This window comes from Prionailurus viverrinus, chromosome C2 (genome assembly GCF_022837055.1).
Source record: "Prionailurus viverrinus isolate Anna chromosome C2, UM_Priviv_1.0, whole genome shotgun sequence".
NCBI classification, from domain to species: domain Eukaryota; kingdom Metazoa; phylum Chordata; class Mammalia; order Carnivora; family Felidae; genus Prionailurus; species Prionailurus viverrinus.
The window spans coordinates 50,136,840-50,158,116 of record NC_062569.1 but is presented as its reverse complement, the minus strand read 5'-3'; the positions used below and the strand labels follow the sequence as shown (position 1 = coordinate 50,158,116).

Sequence of the window (21,277 nt, the reverse complement as noted above, 5' to 3'; positions counted from 1 at the left end):
ATCTTGAAATCTGGAATTGTGATACCTCCAACTTTGTTCTTCTTTCTCACAATTGCTTTGACTATTCAGGGTATTTTGTGGTTTCATACAAATTTTAGTATTATTTGTTTTAGTTCTAAGAAAAACGCGGCTGGTATTTAATAGGGATTGCATTGTATCTGTAGATTGCTTTGGCTATTATGGACATTTTAATAATATTAATTCTTCCCAATCCATGAACATGGAATATCTTTCCATTTGTTAAGCTGTCTTCAATTTTTTTTATGAGCGTTTTATAGTTTTCAGAGTATAGGTCTTTCATGTCCTTGATCAAGTTTATTCCTGGGTATTTAATTATTTTTGGTTCAATTATAAATGGGACTATTTTCTACATTCCTCTTTCTGCTACTTTGTTACTAGTGTATAGAAACACAAACAATTTCTGTGTATTAATTCTGTATCCTGTAATTTCAGCAAATTCATTGATTACTTCTAATAGTTTTTTTGGTGGAGTCTTCAGAGTTTTCTGTGATTAGTATCATATAATCTGCAAATCATGACAGTTGCACTTCTTTCTTACCAATTTGGATGCTTTTATTTCTTTTTCTTTTCTGACTGTTGTGTCTAGAATTTTCACTATGTTGAATAAAAGTAGTAAGCATGGACGTCCTTGTCTTGCTCCTGATCTTAGAGGAAAAGCTGTCAGTTTTTCACCATTGAGTATGTTAGCTGAGGTTTTTTCATAAATGGTCTGTATTATATTAAGGTATGCTCCCTCTAAACCAACTTTGTTTTGAGAGTTTTTATCATGATGAATGCTGTACTTTGACAAATGCTGTTTCTGCATCTATTGAGATGATGATTTTTATCCTTCATTTTGTTTATATGGTGTTTCATATTGGCTGATTTGTGAATATTGACTATCCTTGCATCCCCAGAATAAATCCCACTTGATTGTGGTGAATGATCCTTTTAATGCATTGTTGACTATGGTTTGCTAATATTTTGTTGAAGATTTTTACAAGAGTTCTCCTCACCTATCTTCCTTTTTTTAAATACTTTTTTTCTGGGGTGACAGGGTTGCTCAGTTGGTTAAGCGTCCAACTTCAGCTCAGGTCATGATCTCACGGTTCATGGGTTCAAGCCCAGCATCAGACTCTGTGCTGACAGCTTGGAGCCTGGAGTGTGCTTCAGATTCTGATTCTGGGTCTCTCTCTCTCTCTCTCTCTCTCTCTCTCTCTCTCTCTCCCCCCCACACACACACACACACACACTCTATCTCTGTCTAAAATACATAAACATTTTTTAAAAAAATTTTTAATACTTTTTTTCTTTTCGCTATTTTGCTGGGGTGCTTTCCTTTACCTTATTTTCTAGATGTCTGATCCATTCTTCGGCATCTTCTAATCCACTCTTGATTCCCTTTAGTGTATTTTTCATTTCAGTTATTATATTCTTCAACTCTGGTTCTGTTTTTTACATTTTCTATCTCTTTGTTGAAGCTCTCACTGAGTTCTTCTACTTTTCTCTCAGTCCCATGAACACCTTTATGGCCATTACTTTAAACTCTTCATCAGGCATATTGCTTAATTTCATTTAGTTCTTCTTCTGAGGTTTTCTCTTGATCTTTCATTTGGGGCATATTCTTGTCTCCCCATTTTGCTTGACTTTCTGTGTTTGTTTCTATAAATTAGGCAAAACAGCTACTTCTCTTACACTTGAAGGAATAGTCTTATGCATGGTTGGCCCCTGTGTGGACTGTGCCTTGCGACTTTGGCGGGCTGGCTAGAGCTGTGTCTGGTGTGGCCAGAGTATTCTGCAATGGAGCTACCCTGGTAACATGGCCAGAGCTGAAGTGGGTTCTGGGGCTGGGGTGGTCCCGGGACTCTCCACAGAGAGGGTGCCTTGGCAGGACAGCTGAAGCTGAAGTGAGTATAAACCAGGGTGTCCCAGGGTGCTGAGCACAGGGGTTGCCCTGGTGGGGCAGCTAGAACCAAGGTGGAGTGTGGGCTGGGAGGTCCCAGGGTGCCCTGGTTGGGTGGCTAGAATTGAGGCAGGCACGGACCAGGCATTCCCAAGCCACTCTGCACAAGGGGCACTTTGGCAGGATAGCTGGAGCTAAAGCAGGCATAGCTCTGTATCAGGGGTGCCCTAGCAAGCCATCTGGAGCTGAAGTGACTTGGGCCTGGAGTGTTCCAGGGTGCTGTGTTCCTGTGTCATCTTGGTCTGATAGCTGGAGCCATAGTGAGCACTGACTAGGGATGTCCTGGTGTGCACTGTCCTGTGACCTCCTTGGTGGGATGGGTGGAGCTGGTGTGAGCTAGGAACCCAGGAAACACTGGAGCAGCAGGCCAGTAGGGTACACAGATCCTGTTCCTGTTCACACTGTCAAGGTGGAGGGGGAACATAAACCCCGGCACTCACTAGCCCCTCTGACCCAGAGAGAGTTCCAGCAGCTCCCCACCTTTAGGCGAAGTTCTAGGGCCAGTCCCTTCATATTCTAGTTGCTCTTCAAATCTCAGCTTTTTTTTCCTGTGCCCTTGGGCAGACAAACCTGCTCAAGGTCATCTCAGGGTACTATCCCTCCTCACTGCAGTTCCCAGTATTGGGGGTGGGGGTTCCTTTTGTTACCAAGTCTCCATCTCCCCTGTCATTCTCAGTGTGGTCGCTATCTTTTGTTGTGCAGAAGCTGTTCAACCAGCCCTCAGTTCTTCTTCAGGAGGAACTTCTCTATAAACAGGTGTGCATTTGGTGTGTCCATGGAGGAGGTGAGTTCAGGGTCCTCCTATGATGCCATCTTGGACTGGAATTCAGGGCAGTGGTTTTTTCCAGTGCTTAACAAGAGGTGAACTCATAGTAGATGTTAAGTAAATGTGTATCGAATTCATTTGTACCAATTTCATTATTCAAATATAACCCCAATTTTAATAAAGAAGAAAAATAAAATTATTATGTTCTAATGAAACATTAAAATAAAAACCAACTACTACATTTTACTGTTCTTCCATCAAATTTTAGTAGAATGAGTGTTCTATGAACCTATACAAGCAGTAGCATCTCTTTTTTCATGCACAATAATTATATTAAGTACCTGCTATATGCCTAGCAGTAGGACTACAAAGTGAAAAGTCTCAGGCCTCATTGAGGGAGAGACCTCCAGACTACAGGAGATAGTTTATACTCTAGGCCTAGGGACGTAGAAGTGTTATATGTCTAGTACGGTACTCCTAGTCACAGGTGGCTGTTGAACACTTGAAATGTGGCCAATGTGACTAAGGAACTGAATTTTTAATTGTATTTAGTTTTAATTTACATTTTATAAGCTACATGTGAATAGGGGCTACTGATTTGGACAGAACAGCTCTAGGTCAAAGAAATAAAACGCAGAAGAGAGCTGTGGCTCCTCCAGCGGTACCTACTGATAAGGTTTTATTTTTATATCCTGTCATAATGTTTGAGTGCTGCCTAAGGATGGGCCAAGAAAGGGAGGAACTTGTGTGTAAGTGTGTGTGCTTTTGTGAGTCTGTATGAGTTTGTAAATGTTTACTGCCATCCATGAAAAGCAGAGAGCAAAAAAAGAAAACAAAAGAGATGAAAAGAGATTTAAAAAAAACCCACAAGATCTTCTAGGTGTCTGGCATAGGACAGGATCTCAAAAATCTTAATTTCCTTGTCACTTTATTCTTAGATCTTTCCCCAGCAGGATTTGGAAGACCGTTTGGGTATCTCCGATCTCAGGTCTAAAGGGCCACACAAGAAGAGGGAAGATACATGAACAAGAAACAAGATGAAAACAGACCCCACACCCCTGAAATAAGTCTGCACCATTAAAGAAAAACCACTGGCTGCATGGACTCCCACATTCCACTCTCTCACTCCTGCTAGGTCCTTCATCTTGAGATCCCCTTGGAAGATTAAACTGCCAGTGCTTTTCCTCCACCTGACCATTTTACTGTGACACAGCAGGTCACCATGTAGTAAACACTGAACTAGAATATCGAAGGCCATAGAGTCCTACTCTCCTAGAACTAATATTTCATGAAGGATAAAAAGTTCAGCTATCTGGTAAGTAATGGGGTTTCTTCATAACTTCTGCTAAGTGATGAGGTTTCCCCTAACTTTCTCTGTTACTTCTCCAGGTACTGTCTTTACCTCATGTACCCAGGGGGGCCCAGTCTCTAGCTCACCAACCACTCCTCAGTCCTGCATATCAAAGCCCTCCTGTTGCTATAGGAGGAAGAGAAATAAAAATTATAATAATAAATAAAATAATGAGACAAATAACAATAATTCACAATCAGTAAATAATAACAATAGGAAATAAAAGGAAAATAACAGTTTTTATTGTGTAGTAAACATTACTTCCAAACATAACACATTTAATCCTCAAACCTTATTTCTATTACCTCTCAAAACAATTTTGAAGGCAGTATTTTGGAAACTCATCTTTCTCTCCTATAATCTTCTCAGTAAAAGGTTTATTGAATGATACATCAAAGCTTGTTGACATACATGTGCATACATATGCATACTATACGGGTAGCTAGCGTTCCCTACCCCAAATCATATTATGAATTTGTAAATCCTCCCTCCCACACTTTGGCCCTGAGAATAAATGAGAAAAAAAGGAGGAAGAAATTAAGTCCCTCTAGAACTACCACCAGAAAGAGAAAGAAGGACTTCTGGGTGGCCTGAGGATAATGGTAACTGCTAAACTGTGACTTTCCACACATCCTATCAAAAACACCACACAAACTTTAAAAACAAAACAAAACAAAACAAAACAAAATAAAATAAAATAAAATAAAATAAAACCATACATGACAACTACTGTACCATCATGAAGGACCTGAGAATACTATGAACTTCAAAGTACTTGTGTGTAGAGAAATGTCACTAAATTCCAGCAATGCCATCTCTAGAGTTCCTCCCTCATCTCTGGGTATGTGGAAAATGACACTTAAGAAACTATGCAGGAAAGGGTAAGGGGGAACAGAGAATCTAAGGTTGATGGAAAGCAGACGAAACACTCCTAGAAAGAAAATGTCCTAGTCTGCATTGAAACAGGTCCAAAACCATGTAGAGACAGCACCGGCTAGAGAAAGGTCTTGAAAGTGGGACTCAAGGTGCCAGTCTCAGGACGGCACCACTTGTATGGGACTAGAAGGTGTATGAAGATGGAGAAGTGCCTTTTTGAGATATGATAGAAAAGGAAAGAAGAAGGGAAAATTAAGAGTCCTACAGAAACAAGAGTGAATCATAAAACCAAGAGACACATCAAGCTTTCTCTTACCACAAAAAGTCATTATCTCAAATGTACTATTCTTTACTAACAGAAGAAGGCAGTCTTGAAATAGAAATTTATAAAACACCAAAAACCCTTATCCTTGTCTATGAACAAAAATGGAAGAGTGCCTTGATGTAAGTTTACTATAAGAAGAAAACAGGCAATGAAAATCAAAACATTCCAATAGAAAAAAAAAATATTCCAGCAGATTAAAATTCCCATCAACACATATAAACACATAACCATTAACCAGAAAAATAATGTAACAGCATTTTATTTTATTTCTTAATTTTTTAAAGTCTTCATGCCCAGTGTGGAGCCCAACATGGGGCTTGAACTCATGACCCTGAGATCAAGACTTGAGTCGAGCCAAGAGCAAGAGTCAGATGCTTAACCAACTGAGCCATCCAGGTGTCCCGTGTAACATAGTATTTTAAATAAATATTCTAGCACTACAATTAAATACTCTCAAAAAAGCACTTGGAGATGTGCAAAAATATGTTGATTCAGATATTTAAAAATTAAAAACCTAAATAAATATAAAACTGGAAAGAATGAAAACAATTTCATTTTTTAGTTCAGGAAAGAAACTAAAGACAAAACAATATCAGTTCAGAAATTAAGATAAAATTTACAAGGTACTCAAAAACAAATATACCTGAGTGTAAATTTAATAAGGGACATCGAAAAGGCAGGAAAATAACCAAAAGAAAAAGGAGGAAATAAAGAAAAAAAGCAAAAATGAGAGAAAATAGATAAAACAGAAGACAGACCAAGGAAGTCACACTCTTTGACTGGAGTGCTTGAAGAAGAAAAACCAAATGATAGAACTAATATTTAAAACTACAGTCCAAGAGAATGTTCCAAAAACAAAAGACTGGAATCTGTACATAGAAAAGATATGTACTATATTTGAAAAAATTGACTTGGAGTAGCCAACTCTAGATTTCTGATATTCCACAGTGCCTGAAACAATATAAGCATATAATTCTCTGTGTATATAAACAAAATAAGATGTCAGAGTAACTAACCTTTGATGATTCATTGTTCCAAAATATGGTTGCATTGTTCTTTTTCATCACGAGCTCAAACTTAGAGTTTGTGAATATATATTCTCCAACCTTCACAAAAGCAACCTCTCCATTATCACCTAATCGCCAGTTTAGAATGTCATAGTCACATCTCCATTTTCATCAATTTCTATTCTCTCTCCATTATGGGTGGTAAACTTAAGTCCCTTCAAATAGTACATTAACTAGAAAAAGAGGAGGAAAAAAAGCAATTTGTAAATATTTGGTTGCCTAGAAAACAGGGTTTATAAAGAAAAGAATCTCAGAACTCATATCTAATTCATGTGATTGGACTTTTTCCTTTTCCCTGATACCTCTGCTATCCAATACAACAACTTCTGGCCACATGAGACAATTGAAAAGTTGAAAGTGGCTGGCCAAATTGAGATGAGCTTTAAGTATAAAATACACACTGGTTTGCAAAGACTTGGTTTAAAAATATGTAAACCATCATTAATAATTTTATATTACTTTTATTTATTACTTTATATGTATATTTATAATAATAAATAAATATTATTTATTAATTTATATTTATAATATTACTATTATATTATCATGATTACGACTTCATGTTAAAATACTATTCCAGATCAAATAAAACTTACTAAATTTAATTCTATCTGTTTCTTTTTATTTTTTAATTTAGTTACTAGAAAATTTTAAATTACCTGTGTGGCTCATACAGACTCATACAGATTAGGCATAGGGGTGCCTAATAATATCTCCATATCTAGGGAATCTTCCTTCCCTCCCAGATTTCTTCCACTTATGGATACCAGTCTACCTCCCCAACCATTCCCTTTCCTACATGTCGGGTGGTAGAGACATGAAGATCAACCAGATCCACTCCCTACCTTGAAAACCTCACAATCCAGCAGAGAGGTTAAACAAATAAACAGGTACAAATAGTAACATTCAATGTGCCTCTATGTTGCTGTTGTGGAAAGTGTTGAAAAGGCATGGGAGAGGGGGTGGCTAACTAATTGTCTTAGGAAAATTTAGGAGGTTTCCCCAGGAAGTGGCTATCTGAGCTGGGTTTTAAAAAATTAGTAAGAATTCACCTGACAAACATTGGTGACAAGGAGATTCTAAGCCAAGAGAATAACATGTGGACAAAGGTCCCTCCACAAACCATAGAGGCCAAATAACTTGGTGGAAACAGCCTGAATTATGATGTCTGATGAGCTGACATCATATTTTGGTTCTTTCAAATGTCATGACCTTGGGCAAGTCATATATCTTGTAAGCATTAGCTTCCTGGTCTGTTAAAAGAAGGAAATTATTCCTGCCCTATCTCTGTCATAGAAATTAATATAACTTTCAGCCTTTAGTAAGTCAATATACCAAGTTAAGTATTATAATAATCACCATCCAATCTGGAGTAGGGCCACTCTAGGTCCCCTGCCCTTTTATCTCTCCTTCCTTTTACCACATGCTGTTCTCAAACAACATAAAATCTACATCAGAGTTCACAACATGGTGACTTTCACTGGCAAGTCCATTGGGAAGAGGCATTTTTTTCCCCTTTCCAATGTTCAGAAGCGTCAAGAAAGGAAATGTTCAAAGAATACCAGTCCCTGACCATTCTCTAGAACAATGTTGCCATAATTCCATCTATTTGTCACCATTGGATGGTAGGATACAGTTCCCTATCACCCAGCTATACAAAAGAATTTAGAGATATGTCCAAATAAACCACAAGAGTAAAAGGGTCTTACCAAATATACATATTCTGATCAAGTCTGCTAACGGGATAAGCTGAGAAGAATGAGTAAGGAGTACATTGTCATTTTACTTTTAAATAAATTTAAAATTTTTACTTCAATACATTTATGAAGCATTCTCAATAAGCCTCTTAACCATCTCTAGGGTAAGGTCCTGCTTTTCAGGCTTAACTTACTGACATCATACGGGGTATGTGTCAAGGAACATGAATCCCGTCATGGACTATCCCACGAACATTCACCCTGACACTATGTGGACCTTTGATCTTCACTAAAGTCTCTTCTCTGCAATTATAATACATGTTTGTTGTTCTTTGAGCAAATTTAAATTGTAATATTCAAATATTCAAATAATGAATTAGACGGTTGTTATTTACCATATAGTATCCTTTCTATTACAAAACAAGTACCCAAAGGATTTCTTTTAAAATAAAGGAACTGCCCTAAGACTTTAAAATATAACTTAATTTCTTATTCTGAATTTACCACAATTTCCCCAGTACCAAGGAATACACCTCGCACTCAGATCTTGCTTTACAAATTCCATTCTCCAATAAATGGAAATAGGGGTCTTTACAGAAATGGCTGACTTGACTACTGACCTGACGCAGAGAAAGTACAAGATGAGCCCAGAACATCTTGGGGTTCCAGAAAACAAGGAAGTACTTAGAGATGATAAAGATGTTTCAAAGAAAAAAGAGCTAGCTCAAAGTGGCTCCCAACAGCCAAATCTGGGAAATTTTGAGCAGCAGAATAAATAATGATAGTTGTGGACTATTCTCATAGGATGGAAATAAGTATTCTTGCATCCATATTGATATAATTAAATCAGAGGGGGAAGAGTAGAATTCTGGTTAATAAATGTAGAAGAAATGAAGGAAAGAGAAAATGACCATTTTTTAAACAAGACAGTAATGGTTGTTTCAAGCAAAACCCATCGTCAATGGATGTTAAAATTTGTGGGCAAAGGCATGATGAGAAACATTATTTTCAGATCCTCAGAATACTGTCCCCACAAGATAATTACAAAGGGAAACACACTTTACAGTAGAAAAGGTGACATCACTATTACTTAGTGATGAAAATTAACGTCAACAATAATAATAAGACATAATGACATCATGTACCTCCTGATATGAGACATAAAAAGGATACATCAAGGTGCCTGGGTGGTTCAGTCAGTCAAACGTCTGACTCCTGGTTTCTGGTCTGGTCAAGATCTCATGGTTGGAGAGATTGAGCCCTGCATCCAGTTCTGCACTGACAGCATGGAGCCTGCTTAGGATTCTCTCTCCCTCTCTCCACCCCTCCCTACTCACACTCCCTCCCTCCCTCTCTCTCTCAAAATAAACTTTAAAAAAGAAATTTTTAAAAGGATAAATCATATCAAAAAACATATGATATTTTTGCCAAAATGCATACCCTCAATGTATCCATGAGAAAAAAAATAGAAAAACCAAAATTGAAAAACATTCTTTTTTTTAGTTTATTTATTTATTTTGAGAGAGAAGAGAGTATGAGCAGGGGAGGGGCAGACAGAGAGGGAGAAAGAGAATCCCTAGCAGGCACTGTCAGTGCAGAGCCTCACGTGGGGCTCGATCCTACAAACCATAAGATTCATGACCTGAGCCAAACCAAGAGTGGGAAGCTTAACCGACTGAGCCACCCAGGTGCCCCTAAATTTAAGACATTTTAAAAATAACTGACTAGTACTTATAAAAAATATCAAAGTCATGAAAAACAAGGAGGAATGGAGAACTACCACATACTGGAGGAGACTAAGTAGACACAAATCAAAATGCATTGTGGGATCAATTTGAAAATAAAAATAAAGATGTGGTGGTTCAGACTACTGTGGACTCTGTTGGGAGTGACAGGCAATTTGGTGTTGCTAGAGAATAAAGTGCTGAGAGTCATGGAAAGAACGATAAAATCAAAGATACTGATAGTGCCAGACCACAGATGTCATGCTTTATCCTTTACAGGTAAGAGGGGAGGGACTGAAGGCTGTAAGCAAAGGAGCACTCTGATTAGGCGTGCATCCTAGTGAGATCATTCGGGCTACTGTGTCCCAACATGAATTTCTTGGACATCAGAGTTGAGACAGGAAAGAGGAGAATCATATCCTCAAGATGACCCCCATTAGTCTTCTTCTAGTGTTCATGCCTTTGCATGGCCCCTCCCACACTGCATAAAGGCTAAAGTTTCCCTCCCAGCTAGCTATGACCATGTTAACTAAATTCTGGCTAATGGCATGTAAGGAGAATTGTATGTAATTTCCAGGAAATATCCTTAAATGGAGGGATGTACACATCATTGCCCTTTCTCCTTCCTGCTGGTTACAGTATGGACATGATGGTTGAAGCCCAAGTAGACATTTGAGATTATGAAGTGAACCCACCACATAGTGAGAACAGTGAAACAAGGTAGAAGGAATCTGGATCCCTAAGTCAGTCTTTCAGTCCCAGAATGTTAATCTCTAAACTTCACTTACATGAAGAAAAAAAGAAACAAAACCTACTTTGCATAAGGTACTGTTTAGGGAGGATTTTCTACCATTCAAAACAAACCTAATAAGAATTCTGTTAACAAACTAGGTGTTGTATGTAAGTGATAAATCACTGAATTCTACTCCTGAAACCAATATTGCACTGTATGTTAACTAACTAGAATTTAAATAAAAATTTGAAAGGAAAAAAAATGTTAATTAAAAAATAGAAAAAATTTAAAGGCTTCAAAAATCCCACCAAATAGGAACTTAAAAATGCTCATTTAGGTCACACAAGCAAGCTCTTCTCTTAGGTAGACAATTATATCTATTAAATACAAAAGCAAGTCAAAGGTTTTATTTGTATGAATTCTTTTAATGTCAAACTCTGTCATGAAGTAAAAGAAACAACCCAATAACTTACCTGCCAAGGCTCAAAGTCAGGTATATATGCACAGGTGTTTCCTGGCATATATGGCCCATGTCCTTCTTCACATCTACTTAGACGATCCAAGGCATAAGTCAGAGAATATACAGCTTGTTTGACATTGTTTGTGATTCTTAGCTGAGACACATCCAGATAGGTATTTTTAAGATCTTCCAACTTCTCCTCTCCAATACAGAATTCATCAGACATGGCATGTAATCTGTCCTCCTTACCAGTCAACTTCACTCTATGGTCAATGTTGTAAGGAACACTCCTATCCAGCTAAGTACAGTTGAAAGCCATTTATCAGAATTCAATGGTCAGGACATCATTTGGATCCTTGCCAGGATGTACATCATAAAGAAATCCTTTGAGTCATGGTATATCAGCTCTTGGAATCGCAAATAAATACTTCCACCAAAATATGGGAAATATTCAGGCTTTGCAATGAGGGCAGAGGTAATCCAGGCTTCACTGGCTATCCATGTTCTGTCAGTTATGTTATGGTGAACCATTTCCAGCACAAAAGGACTGAGGTCAGTGTCAGATGCTTAAAGCACAACTCTGGCAGTGGAACTCAACCGCATCAACAGTTTTCTGCATTTTCTCATTGGAAGAGGTTTTGGGAATAATTTCAGAGAATGCAATACAGGTTGTACTGTTGGCACTCATTGTTGCAATACAGGTTGGCATTCTCCATTCTTTCCTTAAAATTTTTCACTTCATATTTCCCATAATCATCATCAGTTGCTATTGTGCCTATCCAGATCCAATCAAAGTGGTGGATAAGTCATACCATGGCTTCTGACTGGATCTTATCACTGCCTACCGTGTGAAGGTAAGATGGAAACTGGTGTTTGTCACTTAGAATCAAGCAGGTAGAGGTGTAACTCACCTACAATTGAAAATGTCCTTGCAGTTATTAGACAGCAATAGAAAAACTTCAATTTACACAACCTCTGAATATTTTTATTGGAGAAAGAAGGGACTGATCAGTTCTCCCTTCATTCTTACATCCTTCCACAATAAAACCTTGTACTCTGCTCCCTATCTCATGGGTGGGGACCATGCAAGGGAACACTGGCCTCCCTGTGCACCCTTTCCTCACTCCACCCAAGGGGAGTCAGAAAAGCCAATTATCAAGATAATGACATTCAAGGCACCACTTTTCAGAGCTGGGGTCACAACACTGAAAAACAGATCACCTGACATTTCATCTATGTTCTCGTGACACTGGGTGTGAGGGTCAAGGTCCTTCCTCAGCTCTGCTTTCTCATCCACACAGATGATGGAGTGAGTGGACTCACAGTCTATTTGGAAGACTCAGTTCTCTCTTGTTCTTCCTCCTTCCCTCTGCCCCTCATGTGTGTGTGTGTGTGTGTGTGTGTGTGTGTGTGTGTGTGTGTGTGTGTGTCTTTCTACCACCACTCCTTTCCCTCTTTCTCTTCTCTTATGTTGTTTTTCTCTGCCAGGACTTGTGAGCATTTAGGTTCTGAGACTTACTGGAGGAAGGTTGTAGGAAGCTCCACAGCACCTGCAGGTCTAGCTACATTCTCCAACAAAGTTCTAGAAGGCCTCGTTTTATAGGTACTTGTCCAGATAAATTAAACACTATTTTTTTTCATTTTGCCAGTGATCCTCGTGTATATTTCCATCAGTACTATGAATGCCTAACAATCTTACATGCATTTCTGCTGTACCTTACCCCCAGCCTCACTGACTCTGCAATGAGGAACATACGCTACATTCTTGCCCAACCCATCTCTTGTTATTAATATGTCACCTTCAGTAGGACCCCCTATATTATAATTCCATAGTTCCATGACTGTCAATGCCTTTGTGAGTGACAAAATATTCCTATTTTCTCTTTTCTATACCATTTGTCCTATTCTTATACTCTTAGCTAAAGTTTACATTCTTCTTTGGAAACTCATTAGCAGCAGCATCATGGAAGTCATATGTAGGAAAGAATCTCATTTAAGAAGCAGAGACACCTGATTTTTAATTCTGGCTACATAATTAGTGTAAGACTGTGGATAATTTACTTAAACCCTCTGAACCTCGGTTTCCTCATGAACAAAATCAGGGTAATGGTATCTACATCTTAAGTACATTAAGTACACCTAATATATACTCAGCATAATATAATGAATAACCTACGTATCATACATGTTAATATATAATATAAAAATTTTAATATGATCAGTATATTAAATGAAACAGCCAATGTGAAAGTGTCATATAGAAGATCACTTTTACCTTCTTTGCATATTTACTGCAAAGATTTAAACAAGAAAATCAATCTAGAGGTTTCTAGCCAGTGCCTGGACTGCAGCTGGGTTTTGGTAGAAAATAGAGTTCACAGCAACCATTTAACTGAGCTACATGAAGCCCACGGCTAAGGCGTTAGCTGTGTCACCCACCCACCCCCCACCCACTTGGCCAGTTTCTCGGTATTTTTCTGTTCCTCCTTCATTTTTATTTGTAACTTTATAAGAAATACCATGTAAATGTTATTTTTTATGATTATTTCAAATTTCCCATTACTTTAGTAACACAAATAGGCTTAATCATCATTCACATTAATAAATCCTGACTATACTTTAATCACCCATCCTTAGAAATAGAGTTTTATTTATATTTTCTTAATAATCCATTCTCTCTTATGTCATCTTATTCTTAAGTAGAAACATATCATCTGTCTCTGAATTTAAAATAATCTAATGGTTACCAGAGGGGAGGTGGGTGGGGGGATATATAAAATAGGTGATGGGGATTAAGGAGTACACTTGTGATAAGGACAGAGTGATGCGTGAACTGTTAAATTACTCTATTATACACCTGGAACTAAGGTAACACTATTACATTAACTAACTGGAATTAAAATAAAAACTTAAAGTAAAAAAGTTTTTTAAGTCAAAAATAAAATAATCCATAAAATTAGCATCCCAAAACTCTAGCTATCTTATGAAATTCCCAGGCTCATTTCACTATGTTAGTGTATGGAACAAAAAGAGTCATGAATATTTAATATAGGCAAGAAACAAAATGAATTCCTTATACCATCTAGCAAACAACCAACCAATTAGTATTTCTCCATCACCTACTCTGTGCCTCTGTGTTGTGCCTAGTGAGATGTTAACTTAGAAATCAATAACTCACAGCCTCAAGCCAAAAATTAAAGTAGTATCCTGAAGGGTATAGAAGAGTCTGAAATCACCTCTACATGGTCACCAAGTCATACCTGCTGAGGCTAGACTGGACAGAGTAATTAGGGGCAGTAACTTCACCATCATCCCTGTTTGTCTCCGCAATTTACCTCGGCCTCATCTGAGTACCTTACTATTTACTGCAGTTTCCACAAACACAGCTTCTGTTTGCTTATAAATTAGTACCCAGCACAGTATTCTGAGCTACCTGAATATTACCTGTGGTAAATAATACAACCCTAGAATTCTTGACACAGCAGATGATAAGGACGATCCGCATACTCCAACAATTCCTGTTTCTAAAATTGGGCTTGTTTTCTCCCCGCCCTGTAAGGAATCCCAACACTTCTTCTACAGATTTGGAGATGGTGAAACAGGTGTCAAAAATCTGATAACCCAAAGTGATGTTGGGCAAAATATCGTTCCTCTTGTTAATCTCCTTGATTGTGTGGATCATGGTTTTCATCCAGCGGAATCCCCAAAAGTTAAACCTGAAAAAGAAACAGTTTTGTAAGGCTTTAGTCAGTGGGTGGAACTTCAGGGTCCGGGAGAGCAACCTTTAACTGAGGGTGGTACCGGGAGCATTTTGCCAGAATATCAGCAGGCACCTCACTTGCGTGAGCATATGAATATTGCATGAATAATAGAGCAAAGCTCAAGGGTTCACATATGAATTGTATTCACTGTTGATTGGTTTGGGCTGAGAAGTACCTTTTTGGGACATTTTCTAGCTCTATATATCTTTCATATGATATAATCTCCCAAACTGCTGATTATGTCTTTTCACAAAAATATCTTCATATTCTCAATTCTCTCCACCACACAGGGCACTAAATAACCCCTCAATACATTTTCGCCATTCATTGGAAGTCCTTGATGCCATATGACTCTCCTTTCCCTCCTCTTTACTTTCCTATTAATTATAATAAAAATGATGTAAATATATGAAAATGTGATAAAAGTATATCATAGAAGAATATAAAGTTTATCTACACCATATATCCTATGACTCCAATTTAATCATTTTTTTCTGCCATGATCTGATGGTTAATGCTGAAATTTTTTTTAATTGAAAACTGTCTCCTTCCCACCATTCTCACATAAAACCATGATTCAGATATTTCCCCCTTCATCCCCCAGCCACTAAAGGGAAAAACATTTCTCTTATAATCCATCACCACATTTTTTTTCAGGGTCTTCTCCACTGACAAATATCTATTCTATTCCCAACTCTTGTTCTCCCCAGTTTTAGCTAAACTTTAACCTATTTAAAAGTATCTCAAGAATTTTTGTCTTAATATCTTCTCACCTATATAGTACCTAACTCTGTATCTTCTACTCAATAAATGTTTTTGATTAAACGTCTAATAGCAAATAGCCCTGCTAGTAGATTAGTATTTCTTTAGTTGGGTTTTTTAGTTAAGGCTAACTTTGTTTTTTATTTGTTTAATAAATAGTTACTGGAAAAAAAATTAAAAAAAAAAAAAGGGGGGCGCCTGGGTGGTGCAGTCGGTTAAGCGTCCGACTTCAGCCAGGTCACGATCTCGCGGTCCATGAGTTCGAGCCCCGCGTCAGGCTCTGGGCTGATGGCTCAGAGCCTGGAGCCTGTTTCCGATTCTGTGTCTCCCTCTCTCTCTGCCCCTCCCCCATTCATGCTCTGTCTCTCTCTGTCCCAAAAATAAATAAACGTTGAAAAAAAAAAATTTTTTTTTAAATAGTTACTGGGTGTTCCACCAGTGCTAGACCTTATAGGTATAACACAGAACCAGATAGGAACTGCAGTGCACAGGTGAAGACACAGAAAAATAGCCAACTCATGCACCAAATTATAAAAATAGTGACAGGGATACACATAGGGGCCCTGAGGATGGACACCTCACCCTGGAGGACATAATGGCCAAGATGAGGCTTGAAGAATGACATAAAAATGGGGATGAAAGCTGCAGACGGAGGGAATGGTGTGTGTGAAAGCATGTTCTCAAGAAGAGAACGTTCTAGGGATGGAAAGATCAGTACATTCGAAGGATAAAAGTGGGAGTGGGTATGGCACAGGGAAATGGAAACTGGACAACCAGAGGTGCCAGAACATGAAAGTCTTCATCATCCTAAGATAGCTGGCTTCCAAATCTACATGGGAGCAATATAAGTTGGCATACATGTTTTTGAAATAAATATAGCAATATCTTTCTTTAATATTTAGTTATGCAATTTGAGAGACAGAGAACAAGAGAATGGGGGAGGGGCAGAAAAACAGGGAGAGAGAGAATCCCAAGCAGGCTCCATACTGTCATCGCGGAGCCCGATGCGGGGCTCAATCCCATGAACCACGAGATCGTGACCTGAGCCAAAATCAAGAGTCAGACACTTAACTGACTGAGCCACTCAGTATCTGTAGCAATATCTTCTTTAAGGGAACGTAGAAATTTATTTCAAGAGCTAGGAAAACGTTTACCTAGTTTGAATCAATAATTCTACCCCTGAGAAGTTTTCTGAACAAATTGTTCTTCCTGAAGGAAAAAGCTACGTATACCCCCAAAGTATTCATTACTGAATTATCTATAATATTGAAACACCAGAACTTACATGTTCACTGATAAGAAATTATGGTATAGTGACTTGATGGGAATATTTTCCATCATTAAAAAACTATAATTAGATTACACAGTAGCATGTATATAATATTAAGTGAAACAGGCCATATGCAATGTTATTTCCATATTATAATTAAAACATACATACAAATTATGTGAACATTTGGTTAAGTATCAACAGAGAAATTTTTAAATTTTTTTAATGCTTATTTATTTTTGAGAGAGAGAGAGAGAGATACAGAGTGTGAGCAAGGGAGGGGCAGGGAGAGGGAGACACAGAATCCGAAGCAAGCTCCAGGCTCTGAGCTGTCAGCACAGAGCCTGATACAGGGCTCAAATTCACAAACAGTGAGATCATGACCTGAGCTGAAATCGGACGCTTAACCAACTGAGCCGCCCAGATGCTCCTCAACAGGGAAATATTTTAAATGAGCACAGGATAATTACTGGAACGATGAGATTTGGGATGATTTTTCTTTCATTCTCTGATTTCCATTATGATATTCAAGTACTGTTGTGCAACATATACCTTCCCCCCCCCAGAAAATTTCTCTAAATCCTAACCTCATTTAGATCAACCAAAACAAGAATTAAAATACACTTTCACCTCCCACGTCACTGCCTTTGTCTTCCCTGAATGACATTTTCAAAGTAACAGAAAAGTCTTCCTCTTCTGTATGCCTAAGCTGATGGCCAAGCAAAACTAGTATTTTGGTAACATTAGAGCATGAGACTTCTCCAAACCCCAACTTGAATTTCTAGATCAGGTATAGGTGGGTTGATGATGCTAAAATCAAAATACTACCAGATTAGGCCTGGCTTGGCCCCTGAGCACGTCCCAGGCCAGGCCAGTCTCAATGCAACTGTCCCACTGAAAGGGAAAGTTGCATCACAAGAAGGAGTGTTAAGAGTCTCGGAGAACACTGGTGTTGGACGGAGATTGGAAGAAACTGCTGGTGGTGTGGGTGAAAATGAATTATAATCTTGAAGAACATATGTCAATTTTAAACATATGGAATTTTGATATCCAAAATATATAGGTATTTTCAAGATGGACTAAGGTGCTAAGGAAAGTTTTAGCTTTGTATAGCATAAAGATGAGCAATATGGGTTTCAGTCAAATGAGACGGGGAGACCAGCTGAACACTCATAACGACGCCTTGCATTGCTGAGTCACATTCGGGATGAGAAACTGTCTTTTTAGAGGCCCTGCACAGCATGAAAGAAGCTTCACACACAATGTCATGAATCAAAGTGTCACAGACTTCTCAGTAGCAACACTGAGAGTCAGAAAATGACTGAAGAAATCCTTTCAGAGACTCCTCAGGTTTGAGTTAAAGAGGGAATAAATACACACCTTATCTCTCCCACTGATTACAGTTAAAACTGCTGGACAGAACATATAAAGCAACTATTACACTACTCTGAAACTTACATAAGAACAGGAAGGGGGAGTGCCTGGGTGGCTCAGTCAGTTAAGCATCCGACCTCAGCTCAGATCATGATCTCACAGTTTGTGCCCCACATTGGGCTTTCTGCTGTCATCGCAGAGCCTACTTTGGATCCTCTGTCCTCTCTCTCGACCCCACCCCCCCAAAAAAAATAAACACTTAAAAAAAAATCAGAACATGTGCACTACATAGGAAAATCAAAATATCCCTGACATAGTGAATTACTTTGTAAATGGGACATACTTCTCACCACTGTTTCAACCACATTGAACATGCCAAATTATTTTTTTAATGAAAGGGGTAGATTTTTACTAAAAACTTCTATATTGGCTTTTTTTCTAGTTAGCCTTGCTAGGATGATAACCTTCAAAAATTCTGATGAAAGGTGAGGAACAAATTAAGCGATTCCATTTACAAAATATTAGTGTACAAACTCTAGTTTTCATTTTATATTTTAGGGATTGAACGTGTAAACTTCCAAAAGCCCTTCTCATCCCTCTTTCCTTTGCCTAGCTGTAAGTCTGGAAAAGAATTAGAAGGTCCGGGAAAGAGATAAGAAGGGATGGATTGCAATCCTTTCCTTTGCCAATAACATTACTATTTATCTACTCCTCTAATGATATTTCAAATATGTAGCATGAAATAAGATCAAAGGAAAAGAGTTGTGATCATGAAAGATTTAATTGTGTGAGAAGTTGCTAAAATTTTTATAGCATTCATTTATAATTGAAATTACCATCCAGTCTCATAGAAATGCTTACTATATAATGAATTGTGGTCATGCTATAGTCACAACTATGCAAAAATTATAGTTGCATTTGTATAAAAGGGTTGAGAAAGAATATAGGAAAAGGACTGCTTTGTTATGGTAGTAATATAGTGGATAGTTGTTTTCCTTTGTTTCTGGCACTTTTCATAACTAAAATGTGTGTTTGTGTGTGTGTACTCACATGCATACATGCAAATCTAAGCCCTGTTTGCCTTTCTTACAAAGCATTATTAGTAAATTCAGATTATCCGTCATGGGTCCCAATTCCTGACATGGCAATTCCGGCATGAGGAGAGAAGGGCAGAAACCTTCCAGGGGAAGGAATCTTACTATGAATTTTAGCTCCGATATAAAATCGGCATCCCCACACCGTCTATTTTCACTTGAGGAGAATTTAGTCTAATTAACAATTCACATTAAAGCTATAACACTGCATAACTCTGCATCAGTGCTCCCCAAACTTTACCGTACATGAATCATCGGGAAGCCTTATCAAAATGCTGATTCTGATTCAGCAGATGTGGGATGCAGCCTGAGATTCCACATTTTTAACAAGCTTTTAGGTGCTGCTGCTGGTCCACAGACCAGCCTCTGAAAAGCAACGTTTTACATTACACAAAACCTATTGTCCTTTCTGCGGTACGGAAGTGGGAAAGGACCCACTTGAGACCAAGCTTTTCTTGTTTCTAAGAAATCCTAGAGTGTCCACCCTGGAGAAACTGAGGCGCAGAAACAGATAGTACCTATCCTGTATCAAATAAATAGTGTCGGAGTCAGGGCTGGTTTCATGGTGCCAGCTCCAGACCCTGACTTCCACCCTCCCTCCCCACATTCCTTCATCCCCACCACTGTGCTTGATGTAAAAAGAAGACAAGAAAAGCAGCTTACCCTTCACATTTTGCTGATACTGGCTCCAAAACAGACTCATTTGAAAGGATGGCCCTGTAGTGAATAGGAAACAGTCCTCTAATGACAGGTGAATGGTTTTTGGCATCTACCTACCCATTCAGATCAAACTTGCCCAGCAAACGATAGGTGTGTTCTTCCTTTCTCTGACCTTCAATGCCTAATTCAGCCCATAAAAAAGCAAGAAATCCTAGAACCAAGCATTTCTTTCTGCTCTCCATTTTAATAAAGTGAGTTTGGGAGAAATGACCAGTGTTAGAAGCTTTAAGGACGCACCTTAATAGAGTGTTTCAGTGAGTGTGTGCATGCTATGTCCCAGTGGGCTTGGCTTACCACTACTTGCTACATAATCGTCAGGCCTCAATCAATCACCGGGCCTTATACTCACCTGCAATTTATCAATCTGGACTAGACACTGAGTAATCCCTTTGAAATGAGCCTCATAAAAATCTCTTCTATGCTTAGCAATAATATATCATGACAAAATAGTGGGTTTTGAGTTTGAAAGAGTGATTTCATTTTGTAAAAATTGTCCCTTTCTTGTTTGTCATGTGTCAGCCTCATTCACTCTCACTTCAGCCACCCTTGTGGGAGCAGCTCTTGCCCCAAAGGTGAGGAAGGGCATTCTGCTTCATCACCAAGTATTTTAAAAAAGGTGACATCAGGGGGCGCCTGGGTGGCTCAGTCGGTTGGGCTTCCGACTTCGGCTCAGGTCATGATCTCTCGGTCTGTGAGTTCGAGCCCCGCGTCGGGCTCTGTGCTGACAGAGCCCGTTTCGGATTCTGTGTCTCCCTCTCTCTCTGACCTTCCCCCATTCGTGCTCTGTCTCTCTCTGTCTCAAAAATGAATAAACGTTAAAAAAGAAAGAAAAAAGGTGACATCAGGCCAACCTCTTTACTTAGAGGTGTAGAAAAAGCCAAGTGGAAAACCATGGTGGGTTTGGAAGGCATTGTTTTGAATCTGCATTCTGCCACTTGCATTAGTGTGATGTGGGAGAGTCGCCTAACTTCTGGGCCTCGGGTCCTCCTCAGTGACTCGTGGTAAGCTACCCTAGAACAATTTTGTAAAGCCCACAAGAGTTCAAGGAAGAGGTCATTTTTCACATACATCATTTTCTTGAACCCCCTCTTAAAGGTGAAGTAAGGCCCTCAGTGCACTTTGCTGACTCTGTCACTGGTTCAGACACAAATGCCTGAGAATATCAGGGTTCTTTCATGAGAAACTCCTCTCCTACTTTCTTGCTAGGCCCCTCTGAGAGATGTCTCCCAATTGCTTCTTTCTTCAGGTCAACTCATCATAAGATCCCCAGCCTCCACCTTTGATGCTTCTCAAACATCTCCTTTTGGAGTGTAAATTCATACAATATTTTCAGA

At 38.7% G+C, this 21,277-nt stretch overlaps 1 pseudogene; it reads right to left on the bottom strand.

The window, feature by feature from the left end:
• LOC125174441 (vomeronasal type-2 receptor 1-like) overlaps positions 1 to 20,125 on the bottom strand; it is a 34,356-nt pseudogene extending 14,231 nt beyond the window's left edge.
• Between the last annotated feature and the right edge of the window lie 1,152 nt (positions 20,126 to 21,277).